Source organism: Porites lutea, chromosome 5 (assembly GCF_958299795.1).
Source record: "Porites lutea chromosome 5, jaPorLute2.1, whole genome shotgun sequence".
In the NCBI taxonomy this organism is placed as follows: Eukaryota; Metazoa; Cnidaria; class Anthozoa; order Scleractinia; family Poritidae; genus Porites; species Porites lutea.
Genome location: NC_133205.1, coordinates 25,769,267 through 25,788,719, shown reverse-complemented (window position 1 = coordinate 25,788,719; position 19,453 = coordinate 25,769,267).

Genomic DNA, 19,453 nt, shown 5'->3' with positions numbered 1-19,453 from the left:
AAAAAACAGACACAGCTCTTTATGAGGTATTTATACTTTAACAACTGTTTATTTACATTTGAACCGTTTTGTCGATCTTACGATAGGCTGGTGTGTGTCTGGTTGTACTGTGGTCACACCTTGTACTCGCGGTAGATCCACGCTTTTTGCGAAGCCAGACTGGCCTCGTCTTCTGTGTGAGATTCTCAGAAGGCCCGAGTGCACATTAGTCGGTGACTGCAAGCTTGCTTTACCTCCTTCTGCAGCGTAGTTTGACTTAAGTGCTTTTGCGCATTGCTTGCATTTGGCTAGAAGAACGTTCAGTTCTTCAAGCAGCGGTTAGTAAAATGTTATTGGCGCCACTCTTCTGTTCGTGCATGGACTGGTGCACGATATACCAAGTGAATAGCTATTCTCAAGTACCGTGCACGCGCCTCCGAAGAAGACATTACGCGAGAGGTTCAAATGTTTAATTCTCGCGAATCGCGTTTACCTCGTGTGGTCTTAGTCAGCTGCAAAATTAGATTCCCCATATTTCTATCTATCTGTCTATGAATATATGCTTGGTGTCCGCCAATGACGTCATGTAACATTACGTCATGGAGCATTTTTTGTTTCCAGGCAACATAGACTTTGACACCAATGACCAGGTTGTATTCATGAAGGGCTGATGTGTTCATTTGTCGCCCTTGTCTGTGAAACAATGTTTATGATGGGTGAATCACGAGCAATTACCCATGCAAATGACACAGAATAGCAAGCACAACAAGTGGCTGGAAATCCTCACTGGCAAAAATGTTTCACTGAAACTCTTCTGGAGAAGGCCGACAAAAATTTATTGGCAAGTGAATCAAAGAAGACAACCGCAAAGCAGAGAAAACATCGCTTAGCTAGCACAGCGAAGGCAATGTCGTCAACACAGCGAACACAAACCCTGGGGGGGCTACTCCCCTATAAAAGTGACGAGGGTGCTCGTCAGAAAATTTCAAGAACACTTCTAAAAGGTACCAGAATCTTGTATTATGGGCATGTCCCGAATTCATTTCCATCCCTAAGAGGTACCAATTCAACAACAACAAATTATATAACTGGCACCTGCGTTTCTTCTCAAGGACTCTTGGAAAGTATTAAATGTCATAAATCTTACTGAGACAACTCTGGCAGCAGTCATTTTAGGTTTTAGCACCCTAAGTGGTACCAATCCACAAATTTAATTTTTGTTTTAAGAAATTAAATGACAAGCAGATGTGGGTTTCCTATAAGATCAATCCATTCTGCACTTTACATTCACGATAAATTCAAGTAATAAATAAGTGGAGAGGATGGCTGTGGTGGGAGTTTGGGCATTTATTTTGTGTACCAGACACAGGTGACATTAAACAAAAGAACAAAAAACCATGAAACAATACCAAGTGGATTTTCCCTGAACAGAAAACAAAGAAGTCTTTTCTTTTATGTCATCTGTGTCCAGTACACAAAGTTTAGACTGGAATTTGGAACCATTAATTGTCAATTCATTTGGTCAGGGAAAGTTTACATTTGACTGTCAGTCTGCCTATGCCTCTGGGACCAATGTCTCTACAAGCTCATGCACGTTGAGAATTGAAAAACTGATCACCTTCAACATTTCTTGTATATGGACATTTCATACAAATTCACTCTTGCATGAGTATTTATTTCTCATGCATGTACACAACTAAATATAAACACTTTCATAAATGATTTTGTATCTTTTACCGGGGTAATTCAGTGCTAATGAGGGTACCACATATTCAATATGCACGAGTCATTATTATTTTCATAATTCTCCCCAACTGCATCCTTAATGACACAGCCAGGGAGCAGGCTCTGCAGTTGGAGAAAAAGGCAAAAATTGGGGTCAAATAGGAAAAATATCACATTGGTACATGTAATTTCTATTTTAGTGTAAGTGATTATGTTAATTTGCACTTTACTGTTACAAACAATTAGTTGTCAAGTGTTTAATTATGTACTACAACAAGTGCAAACACTCACTTGCTGTAGTTCACTTAACAATAAGTATTTTGGTCTCCAATTACCAGAATTTACATGTTATTTTCACTGCAGCATTATCTCCTACCATTTCATCTACTCACTATTAATGACACACTTCACAAGTCATTATTATTACACACTAAAGATAGCATGGGTTAACTGCATATTCGCCTACAGTGATTCACTATCTCATCCATTTTCGTTGACTATACCGGTAATTACAAATGCAGGAGGGTCAAATGGGGTGAACACGGGACCTATGAAACATTGGCTACCCTTCCTTAACAACACCAACCCCATTTAAATCCCAGAAAATCCTTTTTAATGACAGAGCTCTGGGTTCAAATTTACTCCAACCAAAAGGAGATTAACTACATCTCACCTTCCAATATTAGAACCAGTGCTGAAAACCACCATCCCAAGTTACACAATTTACTCCAATTCTCTCTCCCCTTCCATCCCTGACATTTTATGGGCCTCCCCCCGGAGCTTTGCCAGGTTCTGCGATACATGTATTTCTAGTTTTTGACCATTTAATCCTTTAAGCCCCAATATCCACATACAAATTCTCCAAACTGATCTCTATACATTTCCTTAAAGAACATGTTGGGAGAATTTGATAAAAGATCAAAGCATTTTCTCTCAGGTGATCAATTTATTAATTTTCATGACCTAATCTCTGGACAATCTATGGATATGGTTAGGAGAAAATTGATGTTGGTCACCATTGGGACTTAAATGGTTAATACAGTAAGAGCTGTTCTGTTGACGTTTCAGATTTGTGCAGCACTCGTGCTAATCTTTGAACTATTGTCCTGGCTGTGCTGTACCAGCAGAACACTTCTAAATGAGCAACATAAATATCACAGTTAGTAGCTGGCCTTAAAGTGCAAGGACAGGTTATTTTTACAAGGTTTTGAGGTTGCATTGAAATCAAAGTTTTTGGTTTTGCACATGTATGATTGTTACCAAATATATGGTCTTGTATTATTGTCTTGATTGTGTATAAAATGTTTGTTGTCTCGCAAAATTTGAACGCTGATTTGCCCAATAGGTTCAAATGTTAAATATATGATAAATTTAATACAATAAGAGCTGTTCTCTTGTTGTTTCAGATTTGTGCAGCAGACGTGCTGATCTTTGAACTATTGTCCTGGTTGTGTGGTACCAACAGAACACTTCTAAGTGAGCAACATAAATATCATGGTGAGTAGCAGGCCTTAAAGTGCAGGGTCAAGTTATGTTTACAAGGCATTGAGGTTGCATTGAAATCAAAGTTTGTGGTTTTGCACATGTATGATTGTTACCAACTATTTGTTTAAGGTCATGTATTATTGTCTTGATTGTGTTTAACATGTTTGTTGTCTTGCCCAATTTGAACACTGATTTCCCAGAATGCATTGCCCAAAAGGTTCAAATGTTTAATATATGATCATTTTATACAGTGAGCTGTTCTCTTGTTGTTTCAGATTTGTGCAGCAGATATGCTGGTCTTTAAACTTTTTCCTGGCTGTGCGGTACCAGCAGAACACTTCTAAGTGAGCAACATTAATATTACGGTGAGTAGCAGGCCTTAACCCAACTGCCCCTAAGCCTCCTGTAACCGCCCATGCGGATCCACGTCCTTTCAACCACTTGTGATGTCATCCGTTTTAATGGGCAAGGATAACTTTGTCTGCTAACTTGTGCAGAGTGTAGAGATCGCTCAAACAATACCAGAATGCGCACAATTCAGTCAAGGACACCGGTGAAAAAGGCAAACAAGCATGTAACATAGGCCTGAAAATTTCCATGAAAATCTTGCTCCACTACCCACCTACCTTTCCTTTCATCTAATCCTAAAATCCTTAACGCTTTCCTAAAAACGTTTCCCACCAAAATGAAGCCTACTAAATGCCCAGCAAGAGAAAAAAAATGAGGCAAGAAAAGTGAAAAAAAGGGGAGGAGAGAAAGCGAAAAGTAAAAGTCAAGACTGCTGTGTCACTTTTAAACCCAAAAAATATCTCAATATTTTGCTTTCTGCGCATGTCCAAACTTCGCAAGCTAATACTCTGCATCTGGATCAGAAGGCGGCGAAGTGTACAAGTAACGTAACTTTCAAATAAACTTGTTAATTATATAAATGCCACCGTTTAAAACTCAAACTGCGTCTTTTGGGTAAACTGTTCGAAGTTCCTTATCTCAGAAATTCAAAATGGAGTCAGTCACGGCTGATGTTTATATATTAAAAACGCCTGAAATGAGTGTTCAAACAATTCGGATTAAAACACTTACCTCCGTACATTCTTCAGGAAGGTTTCACATCTTCTTCCTCTACTCTTGTGATGTTGAATAAAATTCGGGGACTTAGTAATTTGGAATGAAACATTTGTGTAGATATTCACGTGTATAGCTTAGTCCACCGTAGCGACGCGATCTTGTCGAAAAAGACCACAATTTGATCGATTTTCCTCAAAATGTCGACAACAACTGCTCTGTCGATCTCCAAAGGTCCGCCATGATAAATTTTTATATGCATACATTACATAAATTATGAGATTTCATTGGTTAAAACAGGTAGAGACCCTCAGGTTGCCATGGATGCTAAAATATGTGCGTGTTTTAATTCGGTATTAACTTGAGCATGTTATAATTAACCAGATGGTTCTGCTAGACCGCATGTGTCAACTACATTTCCATTGCGAAACAGCCGTGCCATGAGGCACGACCCCCCAAACAAAGAATCTCTTAGCATGAAGCACCACCCTCCAGGCAAGGCAAGTTGGACAGGAAACGCGAGTTGGCAGGAAGGGCAATAGGCAACAGCTGAAGAAACCAAGGCTTCCAACCGGCAAAGGCAAACAGATGCTACCAAAACGCTAGTAGTGGCCAAAAAAAGGCAGTTAGCAACACTAAATAAAAGTACACTCACCAAACTAATCCACCATAGATTTGGCTGCGTGAGTTATGAGGTCGGGAGGAGTTTGAATATGTTGTGTGTAAGCATTGCTTTTCCAATGGCCGAAAACTTGGATAAGGTGATCTGGAATACCAGCCCTTGCAGTAGAAGTGGCTGCCCCATTTCGGAAACTGTGACTTGAAAAATCGTAAGGCAAGCCCAGCATTGAGAAGAATAGCTCTTAATCTGTCTGTAAGTAAAGAGCGAGACGAAGGAAGGCCATTTTTGAAAAGGAACAGGGGGCGAGGACGGTCACCCCGACACTCAAGGAAGGAGACAACTGGTTGAACTGCGCAAAAAGAAGGAGAACCAGGGCAAATCAAAGTTTTGCACCCTTTTCGGAACGGGTCAGATTTAGAAGCTGTGATGCAGATTTGGAGGCAAGACGGATTAAGGAACATCCACAGCTATATCACGCACAGATAAATGATGGCCAGGGTCGAAGGCTGAAAGGATGGGGACGGTGAATTCTGCTGACCTCAAAAAACCAAAATAGGCCAGTAAACAGGCAGCCCAAAACGTATGATCATCAAATGAGTTGAGGTCCAAAATCGAATGAATTATGCGAAGAATGTTACTAGACATTGGTAGACGTGGGTTAGCAAATAAAGAGCCCTGTGAACGCTTGATTCGACTGACAACTCTTTAAACCGAAGGCAGTTCTCCAATTGGTCAGGGAATCCTTGATTCACATGAAGGGACTGTACCGCAGATAGATACACCTTAATAGAAGAGTGCCGCCAGGAGTCAGCCAAGAATGTGGCAAAAAGACACAGGGTCCATTCAGTGGCTGGACATGGAGAGTTGGAGGAGCTGACAAGACCAATCATGACACAGAAATTTATGAACGTTGGCTGAGCACAAGAGTAGGTACGGCCAGTTGAAGCAACTAAGTATTAGAACATGAAGGAGAGGCAGCGAGCTTCTAGATCACTATGGAAAGCTGAGCTAAAAGTGTGGACAAATGAGGACTGGAGACGTCTTGCAACACGGTGATTGAGAACGAAATCCCTGCAAATTGAAGCGAGACAAGGCATCAACCATGCAATTAGTTTTTCCTACAACATGAACAGCCGCAAAGGTAAAAATGAGGCAGGCTGCAACTTTGAATAAGCTACGCAGCAAGTGCATAATGTTTGGGTCTTTTGAAGTCCGTGAATTGAGAATATGAACCACTGTTTTGTTATCGACGTGAAACAGAATGCGCCTGCGAGACCAAGGAGGACCCCAAACATGGGCGGCCAAAACAACAAGGAAGAGTACCTTGTAAGCAATTGACAGAGGGAGCTGACCATTGGCCATTGAACCATTCATTGGCCATAAATGCACCATAACCGATCACACCAATTAATGGCGTTTCCAGCACTTTGGAGTTTGGTCAAATGCGCTCTGTGTCCTGTCCTTGATGCTACCTTGCGTTGTAGGTCCTCCATATCTTGGTCTCAGTACCAATGTCAGTTAGAAAAGGGAGTGAATTTGTTTAAGGAGAGACTGCAAAGTCAACAACACAACATGGCCAGTCCAAAAGCACTTGGTTAAAATGAAATGCAGCTGGTTTAAGCCCCTCAAATTACATTATACTCTAGTCCGTGACGCGACAAAAAAACGACATAGAGGTTCTAGTTGCAATACATAACTTGCATCCTTATCCAATAGTGTAAACAATGTTAAAAAATGTCACTTAGTCTAGCTTGAAGGATAAGGTACTAAATCTGACTTTTGACAGCCTATTCGGTGTTATTGATAGAGAGTCAGCGACAGATGTTGTAATTAAAGTACCTGAGAGGGTCATATTTGAAGGGTCTGTCGCAGTCGAGGTAGCTGCGATGCCTGAGATTGAGTGGTTGGAAAGGAGAATCTCGTCTTCTGAGAAAAATTGTATATAATGTTGGAAAAATTTTGACAATTCTGTGGTAACTAAGGAATTGTTGGAAGGACATGGAGTATCCATTCGATACTGTTAACAATATGTGCAAGGACCGGAAATTCAGTCTCACTCCATTATTTTTTTTGTATTGCTTTACTCGAATAAGGATCCGGCCGGTGGACACTTAGACAGCAACTGTAGCAAGCTACTCTTCAGCAGAGTTTTTTGTTGTACGAAGAAGATGAATTATGCGGATTTTTTTCACATTTTGACGGTGTACTGTGTGCCGACTACTCTCACTTTGTATCCCGTGGCATGATTGTTCAAATGATTATAATAACGATTAGCCAATACATAAATTCAGTGCAATAGGCGATCTTTTGAAGTGCAGAACGCCGCACATCTTACTGAAGGCTGATACAGAGAAGGGTCAATTGATTCGAACAGAGCTGGTTTCGCTGAGGCAGTTGGTGCATGAAATTTATCAACCAAGTATCTGGCATAATCTTCACTTGGTTGCGTAATTACTTTGTGCGGTAATTTAGATCCGCTTTTTTTGCCATCCTGCACTACATCAGCGCTTTCTCCGAGGTGTCTATGGTCGTCTTGCATTAGTGGACCAGATCAGTAAATGAAATAACAAGATGCGAGAAAAATATTCCCTCACGAAGTTATTTTTTGGCCTCCATCTCGAAGAAAGTGTTAACCATGTACCCAAGTACATGCTGTATACCTTTTATGTGAAATAATGTCCTCACGGGTGAGGATAAGGCCACTTTCTTTTTTGACTGTTACGTAACCTGCTGTAATGAGACCATTGGAAACTGGAAGCAATAACCCAACCCATGTTTGGTTAGAGAAGGTTTCAGTTGGAGATTTATAGTCTTGCTGGCTAAAGCAAGCTGGCTTCTTGTGATACTTCTAATATCAGGGCTCTAAATAACTTTTTTGGATAACTAACCCTCGGGTTAGTGGGCATAAATTTTACTAACCAAATTATAAGGTTTATCCAAGAATCTGTTCTTGAAATAACAATATTTTAACTATTGAAGGTAGTGCTAATAAATGGGGCAAACTAATATATGGATGGATTGGTTCAAATTACATGATGATCTGCAAAACGAAATATATAGAAGATTGGTGGGAAATTCACCATAAACACTGCAAAACGTTGTTTGTTTAGGCTCATCGAACTGCTGCCAGGTGAATACCTTTTCCGATTCTTGGTGGAAAGTTTTTTCTTCTTGATATGCCCTTCGTGCGGGAGCCTTCTGTAGTGTTTGAAACTGTACTTCTTTTTTGTCATTATTCTCGATCTTCTATTTCCTCTTCACAAATTTGGGCGTCAAACGTTTTCTGAAAAATCTATCCAAGCATCTCTGTACATGATCTGTATAATAAATAGGTTGCAGGATCAAGCAAGACACTTGCGAAAGATATATTAAGGCTGTGTCGAGATCTCCCAACCCAACAAAAGGCTGGTTACCTTGAGTGTATTCAAAATGTTTTGTCGTATTCCTTGCTTATTGGATTCAGCAGGTTCATAAGTGCATGATGCAGCTAATTCTTCAACCAATTCCTCAAGCTTTTTAAAGCTGTTACATTTTTCCGGAAAATTGGAATGTTGTTCCCTAGCCATTTCTGCACAGGTTTTTCGTGAACAGGTCTTCTTCTGTGCATTATAAATATGCAATATTAAGGTTAAAACTATAGGAAATGGACACAAAGGTACAGAATACAAAAACTTAGCTTAAAAAATTATACATATTGGCTTAAAACTTAGCTTACATTCACCTTTTTATTACATGTATACCTAATGCTATAAATGAGAAAATGACCTTTCCACGACAAAGAAAAAGAACTTGGTTCATTCCAATATAAGCTTTTAATTACAAAGAAGGAATAAATTTGCATTTTTATTTAACTTAAGTGAGGCGATCTCTCACAGCCAGAAGAGTCGTCTTTTAAATGCAAGTACACTCTTTGAATAAACTCACAAAAGCTTGAGTGAAAACAACTTGACATCATTAAATTATGTATACAAGTTGCTTACTTTGCTTTGTAGATCTTCTGGCCAAGGACAGTTCTACATACTTTTCAACGCATTTCGAGCTGGTTTCACTGTCTCACTCTGGCACTGTCGATGCTCCCACCACTGCGTGAAGAGTTGGTTAAGATTTCCGTGGCTGTGTCATTTCCTTTGGTGTTTTGAAGTGTCATTTCTTTTGTTAAACGTTGAAATTCCAGTTGCAAACTAATGTCGCTTAAACCACAGGCCACTCGGTGTTCCACCGATACATTACGGTGGCTTGACCCACTGTTTTTGTAAGTACCCCTTCCATCTTTGAATCTCTTCGACAAATTTACATTTATTGTGAAACCATTCTAACACATGTGTTACACATAAACTAAACTTTATTATGATACTATTTTTTGGGCGATTGGAATAAATATCACGTGACAATGACGTCACAATAGGTTTAGCTCTAAGTCGAATTGCAGTCCTCATTGGCATTTTCTTTAGAAATGCTTGACACTACCTACACCTTGGGTGCTTGCCTTCTGTTGTGCGAAGTTTCACAAAAATCTATTAGGAATTTGGAGATATCTTGGAATTTCTACCAAAAAAGCATAAATTATGCATGAACTGAAGACTGGACTGAATGCAGACAAATTTGCTACTTTTTCGATGTTCCTAAAGATTTTCAAAAACACGAAAACATGTAAACCTAATAATTAATTAATTTCAAAGGCTACTTTTGGGAAAACAGTGATTAAACCAAAATTTGTCGATAGATTTTCTTTGAAAGATTTCATTGCTGCAATTGATCAGTGTACTATAAAATCCTCGTATTGTGGTGCTGTTTACAGCAGCCACAAATTTTCTAATATGGCCCTTGCCCATTGGGGCCTCCAGGCTTTGGTTTTATATCAGCCTGTGTTTGACCAGGTACTTTGGATGTAGACTTTAGGATTGAAGTGGCCTCCTTGGCAGTCTTTGCTTTAAACTGGTCTCCTTAAAATGGAGCATCGGGCACTGCAGGTCAGGGGAATTTGGCAAGTCCTATCTTGCCCAAACTTTATCCATTGGTGTGGCATATTCTTAAGGCTTCTGTTGGGCCTGCGTGTTTCTGTCTTTTGTAAAATATTCATGGGCTGTTTGGGTGTTAGTTCAAAGGCATAGAGTCTCTGGTAAAGCAGTGATGTAATCTGCTTTCTCATTGTTTCCCTTCTACACAAATATTTATGTCAATTTGATAGGTAACATCTGAGCGCTGTGCTCAGCGGCCATGTAGCCAAAAGAACCCTGCATACTAATAAAGAAAGAAAGAGGAGGTATACACATATAAATTATGTGCTATAAAATGAAATGTGATTACAAACCTGCTTTCTACATGTTGATGCATTAACAGCATGAAGTAAAACTATCCTGGCCCAGCATATTGCTTAGTGCTGTAATAAGTTTTCACAATACGGTACATATCTTGATACAATGATGCAATAATATGTAGAATACAAAGTATGACACTTTTTAACTGAAACATTTATTTTTTTGTTTTGGGAATTCGTTAAGGCTGACAAAGGAAAGTGGCATTGATGGTTTTGAAGTAGTTCAATTGGTGTCACAATTTTTTTCCTTTTACTGATGATGAAACATATATACTACATAAGTAAGTTAAAGATGCAATTAATTATTTTGTCCAATGTTGACCTCCAGAAGAACTTTTTTAGTTTGGTCCAGGTCAGGTTTGCTCGGCTTGTTTGATTGGCTTGTACAGGGTGTGTCTCACAAGTTCTACCAGACTTTTGCATTGACCACCCCACCGAGGGACCCTGCCAAGTCTTACCTACCATCAGATGCAGTGATGGAATAGGTTATGTGCATGCTCTCATCCTTGAAATTACTGCCTCAAAACCATCTTGCAACAGCAAAAAATTTCCTTCCATTCTCAGAGCATGCCTTTTGAGGCCTGCCCCTTCTGGCTGTGACTTATTTTGGAAAAGCTCTTGACAATTTCTTGAGTGGTTTGGTCATTCAGACATCATAAAACAGACCTGAGAAGACAGCCACTCTAACATACATAAAAACATTCCTGCACAACTTGATGTTACAAGTGAGGAATTCTTAGTATGGGCAATATAGAAAAGTGAAACCTAAAAAGAAACATTGGAAGATACATGTCAGAAAAAAATATGGAAAAAACGTAAATACTCCCTGATTAGGGCTTTCCAAATTTCCTGAAGTCTTTTTAGTCAAGAGCTGGCTGGTATTGCTACTTCACTTGCCCAGAGCATGAGAGGTGTAGCCCAGTATACATTTGTTATGAGCCACTCTCATGTTAAACTACACCTAAAAAATGTTAAAAGCTTACAAATATCAATGTATTTCAATAATCCATCACTGAATTTCGAGTACTGGTAGGTAATTCTGTCACCAATGAAAACTGAATTAATTGATTGTTAGCGACTGTTTTGAACCAGAGGTCTTCCAGGTTGAGGGATCTCTAATGACGGGCGGTTGTTTTGGTAGACATTGCATGAATTTTGGAGACCGAGTAGATTTTTCTTGTGTGAGCAAAATCCTATACTTGCCTCTTTGCAAAAAGAGGAACAAAGTGATTCTGGACATAAAGTGAATGTGGGCTGGTGTCTAATCCACCATCCTTTGACAACAAAAATGTAGAAACAATCTTAATCAGCAACCTTGTTTGACATGCCAGTAGGTGGTTTTACCTTACCTTGTAACAGGTATTTAGAATAAATGGTAAAAATGGCCCTCCTTGTCATCGTTGCAAAGGCCATGATGTACAACAAGGATGACCATTTGCCTAACTGGCATCCTCCTATCGCTTCACTCTTGATGGCTGACAAGCAGCTGCTATTGTGTCCCGACTCCTTCATACCATGTTCTTTGGGGGCAAGGGTAAGAACAGTAACGTTTCCAAAAGGGCAAGCAGATTGAATAGCTTCAAAAAACGAATATGGTGTGCGTAATAGGTGGCATTTTCGAACTCAATGGCTGTTAAAATACGAAGAATGGTTCAGTATTCCGTATTTCCAACGAGTGACACAGAAACGGAACTCCTTTAGTAGCAACCTTTCATCTACAATGTCTTGCAGCTTGTGTTTAGCGTGAATAATTGCATGGGATTTGTGACTGAAGCTTACACATCCCCTGAGCTGAGAGAGGGCAGGAAAAATGTGCTTAAGAATATACACACATCCAGTGGATTTGGTACAGTGCATTTTCTTCAGTAGTCTACAAGCTGTTGCATCACTTTCAACAAGTCATAATGTGCACATTAATAGGGACCTGAAGCTTTGACGATGAAAGAGACAACGACGACGAACTGCGCCTTGAAATGACTGGATCAGGAACGTCATTCACGGCAAATTTAAGAGTGAAGCGCACGCTACTGTTGACGACGAGTTTCCCATGTAAACAAAGGAAATACGAATGACGTGTTCAATCATCTTTGCCTCGGAACTTTTTTCGTCGACCAACCTCTTGTCAATTATCTCTTCTAGAGCCTGGTCTAGTTTGGTCTGTTCGCGAGTGATTCCAGAGGCTTTTTCCTCTTGTCGCATTTTCGCTTTATACGTGGTAATCAGCATGGTCAGTCTGTCTCTCGTGGACCTTTTATTGACTTTGAATTTCGTATAATCTAGGCCACTCAGGTTTACAGCTATCTGGTACCATACATCTCCCTTTCCTTGCTTCTATAGGTGTGTTGGTCGGGTTCTATAACTGACCCTTCTAGGCATAGCGTCAAATCAAGTTTGTCTGACCACTCCCCCACTGGGGGGTAAAAATACAATTAAACTCATTGACAAGATGAGCTTGGGAGCAGGTGCCTTAAAGGTGGAAGGGCCTATAGAGCAAAAGGGGAGTATTGCCTTGGAAGTAAACATGGCAACCAACACCGTGTGAAATAGCTTGTGCCATGGTCCCGATATTACTCGAAACGAACCCGTATTCTTTTGAAAAACGGAAATATGAAGGGATATCGGATTCGGGACACGCAGCGTGTACATTGAGTATCAGGACTCGTATTCTTTCTGAATCGAACTTTTTCCGCGGCATGGAATATCCGATGTCTGGACACGTCATTGAAACGCCGCGTGTCAAGACCTGTAAACGTCCTTATTTTTCTAGACATGCCGAGTATTATGGAGTATCATCGATGAAAACGTTTTACAGCAACCCCTTGTCAAAAAAAGTTTGCTTTCCACTTTCAATTAATTTCCACCATACGGATGGCGTTATTCTGAGTTATCTTCAAAACGTTAATGAAATGTGAAGATTCGATGCCGTAAAATGCCATGAAATTCCATGGTTCGTGAAGATTCCAGTGTTTTCACTTGACTGAAATTCCACGGTACATGAAATACCGGCGTTTTGACAGCACTGAAATTCCACGATTCACGAAATTTCCAATGCTTAGTTTTTCAATGAAACTCTATGGTACTCAAATATTCCAAGGCGTTTAAATTGTACTAAATTCAGCGTTACTTTAAATTTCGATGCACGATATAGAAAAAGGGATCCCGTGTTCTTCCTCCACTGATATCTCACTATATGTTTTTCAGACTTGCGTTGCTCGTTTAAGGGACTATATTTGCGGGATTAGTATTTTACTGGAGATGATTACTAAACTGTTCGAACCATTCACTCGTTCTTTAAACTACCCTGTCTTACCCAATGGATATTCAACATTATTTGCCCTATTCATCAGCAAAAAAAAAGGTTTTGAATCGCAAGAGATATTTATTTACATGTCTTTATAGAACAACTCTTAGGCAAACATTAACATTTGTGTAAACTAACAGTATAAAAGTAATGTTCTGAATTCATGACTGAAAGAAATCTTGCTGGCTCGCTTTTTTACAACATGTTTTCTAAACAGTATGATAATTCTTATACCTCTCTCAATAAAAGTTAAACGAAAACGATAATACAGTCCAAAGATAATTGTAAAAGAATATATAACACTGCAAAAACCTGAATCTTTTATCCAAAACACTCATTTTTTTCTCAAACAGATTCAGGAAACAAAAAATTGAAATCATTCCTTCTCCTTGGGGAAAAATATAGGGAGGGGGGCTGTGGTGAGGGAGGATCTTCGGGTGCTTCTGGTGATGCTTTTAGCTACCTAATAATTGAAATAGCCCATGTAGGCGAACTTGCGAGTGGTTGGCGGGCAGAAGGCTCTCCCTGGACCCTGGGGTTGCTTGGATGAGAAGATGTCGACTTTGCTTCGACTCTCTGTTCGAGAGAGTTGATTAAGGACGTCAGCCTTCTACTACGCCAAGCTGGAGAACATCATAGCCCTGACTGGTCATCCTCTCCATCTCCCTCATCGCTCATGAAGTTGGCGTCCAGCTTGTGGAGGACCTCTTTTTCTGCATTAATTGCCACCTTCAGCCTTTTAACAAAAAGCTGCAAAACACAATCATTGCAAAAAAGTGAGCAATAATTATAAGTGATATACCTAAAATAGTGGCTAACGTGGTGCACCTGTGTAAGAACTGTTTTAGTACCCTTGTTTTAAATAATAATGATGATAATAATAAGAGAAGCATAATAATGATACCTCAAATCATACATTATTCTTGTGAAAGGTTAATACAGGAGTTCGTCTGTTGTGTCAAACCATTTGCCTGAAGCTTACCAGCTTGGACACAGAACTTGTAACATTTTCTCTGAGCTGACGCATAGGATTTGTAGGTAGAGGTGGCTAGCCCATGAAGGAGGAAGCTGACACATCGTTCCTGTAAAGTGGAGAGGTTAACTGATCCTGGAGCAGCTGCGGGAGTGGCGTGGGCTGAGGGTTTGCTTGAGGTGCTAGGCGCCAGAACTCCTGCCAAAGAAAACAAGACAGAGCATCAGCAATTTCATTGTGAAGTCCAGGCACATGTTTGGCAGAGAAGGAGAAGGAGAAACGAGCTGCAGGCAATACCAAATCTCGAAGCAAATGCATCAAAGCAGGGACCTTGGAAGTCCTAGAATTTAGGATGTGCACCTCCGCCTCATTGTCGCAACGAAACAAGATGTGCTGTCGAGGCCATTGAGCTCCCCACACTTGAGCTGCAAGAACAACTAGGAATATTCCTTATAAGCGATTGACTTAGGTCGGCCCAGGAACTGCTGAACCATGCGCCATTGAAGTATGCTGAGAACCCTAAAGACCTAGATGCATCTGAAACGACTTCGATGTCAGGAGGAGGAGACATGCCAGGAAAAAGCCAAGAACTGACACCATTCCATGAAGACAAGAAGGTGTGCCACCACTCAAGGTCGAGGCAAAACTGTAAGTTCAAGCGGATGGGGTGGTCTTTCTTACGAAAGCAGCACAACAAATATATCATCCGACATAAGAAGGTTTGGCCAGATCAGACAACCTTAGCAGCATGCTGAAGGTGACTGGTCAATGATTCAGGTTGTCTAGGATTGCACCATTTCCTGGGACGCCACTGCTGAACTAGCAGACCAGCTGCTTCCAGTGTATCGGTGAGGAGCCTAGCAATTTGAGCCAACAAATCTAATTCAATGCTCAGGACCACCATCACTGAAGAGGGCCCCACAGAGTGTGACAGACTTGTTTAACGATGCCAAGGTACTGAGCACACAGGGGAGAATTATGGGGACCCACTGTGATAAAGTCATCAAAGTAGTGCAGTAAATCCTGGATCTGAGAGGTATGGTGCAGATCGAAGACCAAATAGGAGGACCCTACCACTGTCCCAAGAGAGACTTCGTTTGCCAAATAAGCATCAACGATATCTGGATGTGCATAAGCGAAGGGCTTGTTCCTAGAAGCAGATTTTAGGTTACGCAGATAGTTATAGCCCACTCAAAACTCCTTGCTTAGACCCTCAAGGATGAAGGACAACTGTGGTTGCCTAGGTTGGTTCTCAAGTTCCAATGCAAATTGGTTCACATGAATTGGAGTAAACACATAGACCGGAGGCAGAATGCCCGGAAACGAGGACAAGAGCTCGACCACGGTTGGGGAAAAACTGCCCACAAAGGAAAACCAGACATCGAACAGGAAAATAATAAAAATTAGTAATAGCAGTAGTAATAATAATCAGTAAAACAGACCATGTACAACAAATGACCGTCAATGATTCAATAAGAAGTGAGCATGATCGCAAAAAGGGAGAAACTCTCCAGCCAAGTGACAATGTCATCAATTTTCTTGCGAGATCGCTTGGGATTGCTGGTCAGGATCATAAGACCATCAAAGACCATTGGTTCTGATTCCGACTGAGCGATGTTGCCTTGTATCAAGTCGCTTAACTCGACGAACTTCCCAGGGACGATCTAGCCCACGCATTTTGCGGGAACCGTGGCAAAACCGGGGCCCATGACAAAAAGGTCGATGCAAAACTGGAAGAGGGTAAGGGATAAAGCTCGTACCCAGCTGTTCCAAAGGCATGATGACGGTGGAATTTGCGCCGAACGGTGATGTAGAAATCGAGGGGCCCACAGCAGTAGTAGCGCTAGAGGAGGGCAAAATCGCAGTAACAGGGGCAGAAAAAGTGTTCACAAACAAAGGAACCACAAAATAGTGCGTACCTGTACTTGGAGCACCTGATAGAATCGGAGATATTGGTGAAGGCGCCCCACCAGAAGCCAAAAGCTTCGCAGAGCGAGAACTTAGATCTTCGGAACACCCCCAACAGCCTACACAGTAGGGGATGCGGTTATAGGCTGTAATTCACCCGAAATGCTGGGCACAGGAGGTTGATCCGCCACTTTTTCTGCCGCTAATGACGCCTTCACCGCATCCACGATCTGCTGAACCAGCGACGGAGGAAAGGACATTGTTGTCGGGGCAGCAGTCGATGTAGAGGATCCAGCAGAAGAAGCCAAACTTGTCGAGGGCGACGGCAACATGGCATCCCGACAGTTACGCGTAGAACCAGACAAGCTTAATAAACCCAGCGAATACTGTCAACCAAAAACATCTCCCTCGCAGCACAAGGTGATTTTTGATTAAAGTATTTCATCTCTTCCGTCATCGTCAAACACGAAGTGTCCCAAGGGGAGTTGGCTAGAGTTTAACTTAATGCTGTGTTATCAATACCTTTTATGTTTGGGTACTTAATTGTACTGTACCCTTGCTTATTTTTCGTTGATAGTTTATAATATTTGCGCACCGCAAAAGGTTTGCAGGTGGTTTGAGAGAGCATAATTTTGCACTAGCACGTTCACAGTGTTCTTGCTCCTATTTGCATAAACATGATCCAAACAAGATCCACTAACCAGTCTTGTTACATCAGTTACCTGCTGGTCAAAATGCATGCACTTAAGGCCTTTCGTTAAGAGATGTTCCCTTGAACTTTCTTCAATCGGCATATTTATATTAAAATAACCAGTTAGGATTATTTCTTTGCCACTCACGTACAAAAACTCTCTTTGGGAAGAAAAACATGAAAGTGAGTGTATCTTTTTTGACACAAAAATAGCATGATGCATCTGGGTGTGATATTGATGGGAACACTTAAGTTGAAAAGGCTTAGTGCTAGATACCTCTTCTACTTTACCTGCAGATGTATGACCTAAACCCACAAACTGAAAAGCTCTATTTAATATATCTTTCAAAATGTTGGCAGAGAAACTTTTATCTGTTACAAGAAATGAGTCTGCCTTAGCAACATATTTTTTCATAGTTTTATTTTGGTGTTTCCAAGGACATTTGGCTTCATACAGACTATCTACATGACACTTGCAAGAAACCTTTCCATCTGGACTTGCTGCAATAGAAGGGTATAAGGAAGAAGCCCTGGCTCTTTGCAAGTAAAACTCTAATTTGTGATTTCCTTTGAATTCTTTTCTGTATTTATTCCCTTTGGTTCATTTTGTCTGCCCCGCTGCATAGGCTTGACATCCGCTTTCTTTTTATAGCCACATATGTGGCTATAAAACTGCATAGCATTCATCTGATGACAGCATCATTTTCTCTTTCAGTATTATGCACTTTTCTTTTAAATTAGCAAATGGGTAGTCGTCATTTATCTCGTCAACAAGCTTTGGTATAGTATCAGGCAGCTGGTCTTGTTTTCCAAATTTGCATTCATTCTGTTGGTGTAAAGCCAAGTTTCTTCTTTGAGCGGTGTTATCGATTAGCTCGTTTTAGTTCGGAAGAACTTCCAGACCCAGCAGTGATTCGTAAAAAAACTTTATCAACTAGCTGAACCTTTCTTCCTCCGTCTGCACCAACAACAACCCGTCGCCGGATCTCTGAGATATCTTCTAAGTTGTGGAACAGTCCAAGTTTTAAGTCGCTCACTTGTATGTCTGGTCTCTGCCATCTTTGTTTTTGTTTTGCTCCCTGGACGGCCCATAATGCTTTGTGCTTCAAGATGACCGCCGCATTGACGAAGTCCACAATCTCGTTCCCAGGGTCCTCTCTCTTGCTTCGAAGCAATGGTCAAGTTTCTTCCAACAATACGGTTGTGTGTGGGATGCCGATATTTTTTTCTCATCATCAAGACTTGGCTACTTTAGCAAGTATGTTTAATCAAGAGCTTTCTTATGTCTCCTCCCGCTTTAATGCAAACAAGCTTACTGTTCACCATGATAGGTCTAAACTCATCATCTCCCATACACGACGTAAAAAGATTAATCCTTTAGAATTAAACATCTTTATAAATCACACCCTTATAGCACAGGTACAGAAACATAAATTTCTTGGAATTATGATTCATGAAAACCTTTCATGGAAACCCCACATCGCTACCGTCTGTGATAAAGTCGTTGGGGATATAGGAATTTTCTCTAAATCGAGACGATACTTACCCCCTGTCACTTTAAAAACCTTATGTAACTATTGTAATCTCATCTGGGCATCTCTATATGCCTCCTACCTTAAACCTCTTATCTACTCCAAAAGATAGCCATTCGTATTATCACCTTTTCTCCTCCACGAACACGTTCTAAGCCTCTTTTCTCTAAGCTTAATATTCTTTCTCTTCATTCACTCTATAAATTCCATGTTTCGTGTTGTGTATTCTCACATTTCAATCGCTAGTTTTGTATCTTTTATAGGACTACATGCATGTAAGCTTACCTAATCTTAGATTTGTATCTTGTTTAGTATTTGTATTTTAGCGTACACTGTACAGTCTTTTCTGTCATTCTGACTACAGGCTGTATAAGCTCCTGGCTTTGGCTTTACTGATTTTTTTTGTTCCTACATGAACGATGGAATAAAGTTAATGCTAGGAAAATACAACCGCAAGTAAATCTGAACATTTAAATATACTGGGGTTTAATGTCTGTGACTATTTATTTTATACAGGGCTCTCAACGTTGGCCTCAATATTTAGCGGTCGAAGGCTACAAACATTGCGGTTTATAGGCGCCATTCATGGATGGGACGAGAGTGTCACACAGGCAACATAACGGTTACCTTCAAGCGGCAACAGTTTTAACTGTTGGATGTTAAAGCATCTGAGAGATTCTTTTTCTTTTAATCGTCTTAAGATATGACGTGCTCAAGCTGCTTCATAGCCAACGATATTAAACCGATGAAATATGCAATGTGGAATCATGAAAGCAAGCAGATTTAAAACGTTTGAGCATCCGCTTTCATTGCAGTCCCGAAGTCACAAAAGAAAAGAATGCTTCCTGAAGATGAGAG